Here is an 8,937-nt window from a genome sequence, read left to right as displayed (position 1 = left end):
CCCTGTTCAGGCTGAAGAAGAGGAGACTGAGGAGAGACCTCATTGCAGTTACAACTTTATCATGAGAGGAAGTGAATAGGCAAGTATTGATCACACAGGCACACAGTATGACCCTTGGGGTGTCCTGTGCAGCACCAGGATTTTGACTTGATGATCCTAACACACTCCCTCCAGCTCAGCATATTCTCTCATTCTATGGCTCTCACTTTTCCTTGCCTCTGGGAAAAAAAAAAAAAGAGTTTCCTTGGAAAATTTGCTACTTCTTTTTCTGATTTTCTGGTTAACAAAAGGATGCAGTTTTACTGCAAGATGGTAAATAGATGCAGCAAAGGGACTGCATTTCAATTGTAGCTATCACTCAGACTGGTTAACTGTTGCCTGTTTGTTCAAAGAGGGAAAGGCTTTGAGATGAACTGGGCAGTGTAAGAATAGAGATTAGTTTAACATTTGGGACACTGCTGACTGTATTTCAATATTGACCTTGAGCGCTGCCTTGTCAGTAATATATATATTAAGCCTTTGAGCACCAACATTATTTTATTGATGAAGTAACCTTTTGCTTGTGGTAATAGTGGGAAACCACTGCATGTATTTCAATGGAATTTTTCTGTGTGAGAAAAGCAACAGTAAAAAGCTCAATTTTACCATTTTCTTTTCGGTGCAAAACAGCCCACAAACCTCTGCATAAAATATTTTTCCTTTGTCAGCATATCAAAAGGTAAATTCTCAGTGCTAAATCTTGGCACAGTGTGTATGTGAAATTTCATGGCATACCTGTCAGATGCTCTGATTCATTTTTAGGACTCTGAAATATCACAGCTATAAAAGATTTAAAAGTTCAGCACAGATTCAGCTGCTTAATTCAAAGAACTGAGCTCATTAACTGTTTACCTTCCCTTTGAATACCCTCCAGGCTGAAAATGGGAATTGGCATCTTAACAATGAGCAATGCACCAACATTGTACTAATGAGCTGCTTGGCATATTCACCTCCATGCCACTCTGCAGAAGTTCATTCTATTTCGTGGTACACTGTGTGGGGAGAAGGCAGCAGCACCCAGGCAGGCAGCCCAGGCTGGTGAAAGCCACAGAGCCCGTTGAACACGATGTCAGCCCCCTACTCCTCCCTCACATCCACAAGCAAATACAGATCCGCCACTGCACAATGCTGCATCTTGTGGTTGCTGCAGATGTCCTCACCAATCCTTTTAATTTTCCTTTCATTTCATGCCATTTTCTATCTGCTGGAGGAAGACACACATAGACGGGTGGCCCTTGCCTTGGAAGATCTTACATGTGCTCACAGCAATGCTGCAGAACAAGACTTTCCTGATTTCACAGAACAGATTTCAAGGCTGCCACATGAAGGGCTGCCCAGTTTATTTGATCCCCTTATTTATCTATAGATCCTCTCTGAAACCTTTTTAGGAAGTGAAACCAAACAGTACCTAATAATCTTTTAACAAGATGTAGATTTGCTGCTCCCCAGCCCTTTTCTCTTCAAGAACTAGGTCTATTTACTGGAAATTTTTGGCAGTCCCAGGATAGTGAGTACCTACATGTTTCAGTGCTGCATTCTCTTTGCTGGGAGATGCTGTGGAATGTAAACTTCTCTAATGGCAGCTCCTTCAAGTCCTTTTCAGTCTTGTCAAGTTTCCTTATTAACAGAAGAGAAACAATCTTCCTTCAATGGCAGCAACTCTCTAGGCAACCTATGAATTTATAAGAATACAGATGGTGCCTGCCATTTCTTTTTTTCAGTACCACACTGCATTCGTTATCTGACATGTGGCGCTTGTTTGGTGCCATAATGCAGCAGCTGGAGACACTTTTCTTAGAGGTAAGGGCAGTTTTGCTTGCATTTTTCTGGGCAGAATTGAATTTTTCCCACCTGCAGACAACATTAATTTTTTTCCCCTTCTGAGATAGCAGAGCTCGTGATGGTGATCTGATTTGAAATATTTTGGGACTTTGCCTTCTCCTCTCTGCACCATAAACTGATAGATCTAAGCATTCCTCTTCTTCTGAAGAGAAGAGAAGAGAAGAGAAGAGAAGAGAAGAGAAGAGAAGAGAAGAGAAGAGAAGAGAAGAGAAGAGAAGAGAAGAGAAAAAAGAAAAAAAGAGAAAGCAGGCAAGCATCTAGATAAGTCTGCATGCAGCATTTAAAGTGTTTAAATTGAAATATTATGCCTTGGGTTCTATCTCTGACAGATGACAGTGCTAGATTTGAATTCAAATTATACAAAACCCAAGACTGTTTTATTAGAACTAAATAGGGATGAATGCTATAGAGCTGGGTGCTTTGCAGTTCAGGCTGATCTTTCCTGGCAGACTCTGGTGTGCTGCTGACTGCACTGGAAGAGCCCAAAAATGGACAGAAAGAGGAGGATCTCCTGACTGAAGTGCAAAGATGCATTAATCATAGGGAGGATGGATATGCCTTAGCTTCTGACAGCAAAATCCATACATTTGGTTGATTGCATGCTGTTGGTTAACTGGTTTCTGGGATATTTCCCTATTTTGTTTGTCAGTAGCTGTTATTGCAGCAATTTGGGTTTTAGACTCTGAGCTTTGTAGTTTTAACTCCTCTCTTTCTTAATGGCTCTGAAAGCAGGCTGCTGGTCCAGTGTATAGCACAGCTGAAGAGAATGGAAAGACTTAGAATAAAATGGAGTGGAAATAGTACCATTTCTGATGCTTTAGACGATACTTTTAGCAACCCCTTTTCTCCCGACCCTGTTGGAGAGCTTACCAACTCTGTCAGGCTTTAGATCTGTGCTACTTAGTAAAGATTTGCAGTTGGGCTTATTGTTTGGCTCATTACCAGTTCTCACTGGCAAAGACACGAAAGAGTTAAAAAAGTTCAAGGGGTCTTTTCAAAGTAAGGTAATAACTCCTCCTATTTGTCATGTTGTTAAAGGTTGCTTCAGGGTTTTAATCCAGAGTACATAAGAGAAATTAGGCATCCAGATAAAGGCAGATATCTGGGTGCAAGCAGCTTACCTTTGTTTTTGAGTGCAAATATCAACAGGCTGACAGCTCTCCTGTGTGCAGGCAGAGGCTCTCATCTGCTACAGGAATTTAGCATTAGTACATTGCAAAAATATGGTTCAGTTGCAAATATCAGCAGACTTCTCTTTTCAAATGTGCAGGAAAAGACAGTGGGAGCAAACCATATCCTCCAGCTGCAGCTCAGTCAGATATTTTCTTCACTTATTCAGTGTACAGGCATTTTTTGTGCAAGTAACTTGGATTTTGAAGTGAATTACAAGATCAACTGTTCTGACAGGACAAAAAAGAATATTTTTAGTTCCACAGTTAGTAAACCAAATCAGCAGGACATGACTTTTTTGTGTGTTCTCTGTGAAAACCAACTGTTCCCTAGTGTTGGAGGTGAAAGGGTACATTTTTTCCTCTGGCACATGGAATGACTGAATTTCAGCCACTTCGCTGTTATAGCAGAGCTTGTTCTCATAGGGAAACTTGGTGGGTAAATAGAAATATCTGCAAAAGCAGCTAGAACTGCCTCTTCTTTGGCTGTTATCTAAAAGTGTTTTTAAAAAGTAGCTGAGTAATTTGATAATCTGTTGAAGATTATTAATATAAAGCACTGAACAGAAGTGTTGTAGCTTTGTGGGCTGTTTGAGGCTTGAATCTTCTCACTGCAGCAATGAAGCCCCTTCTGAAGCACAGGGACCCTGAGGTGGGGCAGGCAGCTGCAGAGGTCTGGGAAAAAAAAAATTACTCTTCTAACTTTCACAGAATCATAGAAATCTAAAACAATTTGGATTTCAAGAGACAAAGTTCATCTAGTTCTAACCCTGTTGTGGGCAGGGACACCTTCCACTAGACCAAATTGCTCAAAGCTCCATCCAACTTGGACTTAAACATTTCCAGGGATAAAGCACCCATAACTTCGCAGGGAAACCTGTTCCAGTGCCTCACATTAAAGAATTTCTTCCTAATACGTAATGTAAACCTGCCCTCTTTCAGTTTGAAGCTATTCCCCCTTGTCCAGTCACTCCATGCTCCTGTAAAAGTCTTTCTCCATTGCCCTTGTAGGCTCCCTTTAGCTGCTGGAATGTGCTTTGAGGTTTCCCCATAGCTTTCTCTTCTCAGGCTGAACCACCCCAAATTTCTCAGCCTGTACTTTCATTGTCCTTACAGAAAAAAAAAAAGAGAAAAAAAAAAAAGAAAAAAAAAAGAAATATGAAGGGAATAAAGGGATTATTAAAGTGAAATAAGTCACAGAGAAGAAGAAATACAACTGGATAATCCCATTTTCCCCAGACATCTCTAGGGAAATAGCAAAATGGCAGATATTATGTAAGAGACTCAAGCCCTTCTAATAAGGGTGCCTGCCTTCTTGCAAGGATAAATTGGATTGGCATGTCTAAACTTGGAAAAGGAGTTAATGAAGGAAAATAAAAAATGCCACAAAGGACAGAAAAAAAGTAAACATTGAAAAAATTGATTATGGTTTCTCACAGTTTCACTAGCTGTCTTCTAATGCTTGCATAATTTGAGCCTATCTAGGGAAGTTTTTTTTGCCTTTTTACCACAGGATGTTGTGGATGTTAAAAGTATAAGTGGCTGCAAAAGGCAACTCATGGAATTAATAGGAAATAAAAAGATTCTTACAGGATGTTAAACACAGAGGAAAACACAATAACTGGCTTAGGATACTAAATTTTCTGACAACTGAGAGGATACATTAGGGAGAGTATCTGGGTGTGCTTGTGCTTTTTCTGTCTTCTTTCCTTTATTCAGTAATGCCAAGTTTTGATCTGAATACACTTTTTGTCCTTCAGTCGCAGTATTGTTAAAAGCAAATTCTGTGGTTAAAGGAAGAGAGTAAAAGGTTCTAGCTGATGCCTGTCAGTTACTGTGTTGAAGTTTTTCCCTGCTTCCCTTACATCCACAAAGTAATGATTTCAGAGGAGTTGGTGTCAATTCACTGAAGTTCCGATAGCAACAAGCAAAGCAAGAGGAATTGCCTAAATGTGTCTTTAACCTCCTTATTAGAGTCCTTCTCCTATGTTTGAAAAAACTCTGAAAAACTTTAATGGCGGAGCAAAACCAGTCATTTAATAATTACATCAAAGTCTTATTTATCAGCACTTACCAGTTGGGGGGTGGGGTGGCAGGGTGGGTTTAACCTGCTGTTCTAGGACTTATTTGTGCCTTTCAAAAAGCACATGTGTTTGGGTGAAAAATTACCACCCTATTACCTCTGTCCAGATAGTTTTAAGTTTACTTTTCCAAAACAATTCCATTTACATCAGTTGCTTTTCAACTCTATTTGTACGTTAAAATGTAATACTCATGGCTGAATGAAATAAAGTCTTGATTTTATAGCTGAATATTTGATATTGGGGGTTTCCTATTATTTCATGACCTTATGTTTTTCAGATTGCTAGATTCACCTGGATAGGATATCTCTTTTTCTTAGTATTCAAATAAATGCAAAATGTCTAAATTTAGTCTTCCCATTAATGTTTAAAATATAATTTTCTTTAACAATCAATATGGGCTTTTTTGATGTTGTAGATATGGAAGACAGACGTAAAACAGCTGTAGGATGACTCCCCTTGGTCCTGTTTCTTCACTTTGGCAGCAGCAAACTTGGTACAGTTTTAAAATCTTTCTAGTTTCTGGTCTACCTTTAGGAACTTTTCCAGATGTTGGCTCTACTCCCTTGTTGTGTCTCTGCTTCAGCTCCAGCCCACTCCACTGGCCCACACAGGAGCCACAGGACTGATTCATATCAGCTCTGCAAACAGCAGAGGAGGATGATACAACACTTTTACTCTCATTACATGTGTATGGCAGCCTGAAGGGGAGTGGGAGGTTACTGTAGGAACGTCCAAAGGAACTACTGAAAAGCTAAGCCAGTTTCTCTGTTTAAAGAGCCCTGGCTCAAGAGTCTTCCCTTGGCAAGAGGACCCAAGTCAGCGAGGTGCAGAGATTCTGGGTGGTGGGGAGGGACATGTTGCTGCAGGCAGGGAGTGACTGTGGTGTGCATTGCTTCCGTCTGGTGCCAGGTATGGGTGCTGTGACTCGTGCAGGCACTGCACCAATGCCATTGATGCTATCGATCTGCTTGTCTCCCAGCTGTTCCCTAGATGTGCTGCAGTGTAAATCCTTCTGGCAGGGCTTCAAGCAAGGTAATTTTGTATGCAGAGGCAGTAACAGAGCTCCGTGTAATGCCCTAATCCTTTTTTATATGGGGTGGGTTTTTTGTTTGAGGGTTTTGGTAGTTTGTAATTTGGTTGTTTACTTGGATTTTTTGGATTTGGCCTTTTTTTATTGTTTGGTTTGGTTTGGGTTAAAATCTGCAAAGTACTCATACATGTCTGTCTGCTGTTGTGTTGCACAGGTACAGTAGGCAGGTGCCTAGAGAGAGGCTGATGAAGAAACCACAGTGTTACCACGCAGGACGTTGCTAAATTGCTTCCCCCATTAACTAGTGACATTTGAGTTAAACTAATGAGAAGCATGTCTGCTGCAGTGCAGTATGCTTTTATTCTTGGAGTCTGCTTTCTTCAGCTTATTTACTGTTTTACCAACACTCTTAGTCACCATTGCAGCTGATTAATGATGCCTTTCATTAAAGGGAAACTATTACGAACAATCTTATTTGATCTACTTTGAAACTTTTCTATTTGTGATCATCGTCTTCTGTCCCTCCTTTCTCCTCCTTCTCATCTTTTCTCAGAAATGATAAGTGAGGCAAGAGATAATGCCTTAACAGCCTTTGATCAACTGCTGTACATATGGCACATGATGAAAATCAGACAAAAAGCAAAGTGATATTCTTGATAAAACATGTACTTCCACATTAATAATTTGCCATCATCTAAATTGCCATGAAATCCTCAGCTAGACTGATATAATCCTAATGCCTTTTTCACAATAGACAGGTTTTAAAGTACAAAACTACATCTCTTCTCTGATATAATCTGTATCAGAACTTGCTGTATAAGGAATGACCTCAGGATTTCTACAGCTGGGGTATTCAGCTGCTTGCTTTAGGCTTATCTGACCTCGCCTCTTTTATAAGTAGCTCTCTGAAAGGTGTCTTCAGTAATATCAGAAGTGCAAACCACTCAGTTCTGCTTTTCCTTTTCAAACAAAAGCCCCTGCATTTGTGTTCTGAGAATTCTATTCAAGATTCTGGATAGACCCATAGATCTACTGGATGGGAAGCAGGGGCTCTGGCCCCATCGGGGTATGTCTTTTTGAAACCAATTTGCACCATTTGATTTTCTATATGGATGTCTCATTTTGTACAATGAAAATAAAACATGTATTTTGGGGATTTTTTTCCCATTTGTAGAAGTACCCGCAGTCCTTGGAGTTTCTCAAAACATTTAAATTTAATAGCAGGAACTCCTGGAAAGCAAAGTCAAGACACTTCCTGGGGCTTTAGCATTACCTTCTCTCTGATATGCCAGTATGCAGAGGGCATGACTTATCCAAACCTCTGTCCACTGAAAGTTACCCAGTCACAGAAGAGCTTTGTCAGATTGGGAACAAGGAGCAGAGGCCACACAACTGAAGGAAAAGCACATTTTTAAGAGAATGTGTAGATTAATTACATCTTATTCATATATCTTTTTTCAGAAAGAACATATGATCCAGCTCATAAATGCCCTAAAAATATGCAGCCTACTGCAAAGACAGCATCTTAACCCTGTGCTAGAGAGATGGCTTAATGAGGAATGCCTCTCTTTTCTCATAGGTTTCAAGTTACAAATGTTTTTACACCATGATTCATCAGCTATGTTTGTCTAGCAATTTATCAACTCAATTTGCTACTATTCATCTTTCTTCCTTTTGCCATGCTGCCTCCTTATATTTTTGAACCATATCTTCCTCCTTCTAGGTTTGATTTCCTATCACCCCAAATCAAGGGAAATAAAGGTTTAGCAACATGTCAAGGGGGTATCTGGATTGAGGAAAAAATGAGAAAGGTAAAAAAAGCCAAGGCTTCCATAGATGTGAGATCTTGACTGACCGACTTTATTCCATGGCAGCCTGCTAGGCCAAATATTTTTTAAATGCCTCTTTGCTGTGGTACCACACAGATAGAGACGAAATCTCATGTGGAACCATTATCTGTTTTCTCTGTATTTCTCTATACCATTATTTCTCTGTAACAACTACTGTTATACTTAAAACCTTTAGACAACTGTGCCTATAGCACATTTTCCCGATTCTTTAAGCATCTCTTTTGTCTTTGTCCAATACTGAGGATGCGGCTGTGCGCTCCTGACCCAGAGGTGCTCAACAAATGTTTTCTGGAAGTTATTCAGTAATACATAGGTATAGTGCATTTTCCGTTTGAAAAAGGAAAGCTTTTTACCCCTGAAATTGAAGCTACAATTGAAGCTATTGTACCTGTGAGCAGCTTCTCGAATATGACAGAGCAGAGTGTATAAGGAACACAAGTACAGTGAATGGCTTCTCAAGGACAGGAGCTGTTTGCAGCCTTTCTCACACATAAATACTATTTCTATTACTCACCAGAACAAACTGGGTGATTACTAAGCGTGGAACATGAGAAATCAAATCAAGGTGGTGTTATGGAGCTCAGTGGACTATGGTATTAGAAATGTGCTCTACTTAAACAGCTCTGAATTTTTATTACCTTTAGTCAGAGAAAGACACAACATGATGCAAAGAGGGTTTTTTGTGATGTCCAAAATGTATTTTTAAGCTTAGCTCTGTGAATGTTCTCAATTCCACAACTCCGGGGTGTTTTGTTTATACTATTTCCCTGATCATTACAATGCCTTAAAGCATTACAGCCTCTCAGACACATGGAATTTGCAAAGTGTGTTATAATCACAGTAAAGGCAAGACAAATTTCTGTGATAATACAGGGCTTTGGTTCAGTATATGAGCACAAGATCAATAAGCACTACATTGATGA

The 8,937-nt window shown here is 39.8% G+C and overlaps 1 long non-coding RNA gene across 2 annotated transcripts; it reads left to right on the top strand.

The window, feature by feature from the left end:
- Positions 1-1,902: 1,902 nt before the first annotated feature.
- On the top strand, positions 1,903-7,238 carry LOC136290544 (uncharacterized). Of its 2 annotated transcripts, none has more exons than XR_010721192.1 (4): positions 1,903-2,130; positions 5,550-5,627; positions 6,114-6,166; positions 6,379-7,238. It is a non-coding gene; the product is annotated as an uncharacterized lncRNA (long non-coding RNA). The 2 variants fall into 2 exon arrangements; XR_010721191.1 differs by having other exon boundaries at positions 6,044-6,166.
- The last annotated feature ends 1,699 nt before the right edge of the window (positions 7,239-8,937 follow it).

Source organism: Chamaea fasciata, unplaced genomic scaffold (assembly GCF_029207755.1).
Source record: "Chamaea fasciata isolate MVZ Bird 193981 ecotype frontalis unplaced genomic scaffold, bChaFas1.0.hap1 SCAF_6, whole genome shotgun sequence".
Taxonomy (NCBI): domain Eukaryota; kingdom Metazoa; phylum Chordata; class Aves; order Passeriformes; family Sylviidae; genus Chamaea; species Chamaea fasciata.
This window is presented reverse-complemented; position numbering and strand designations above follow the sequence as displayed.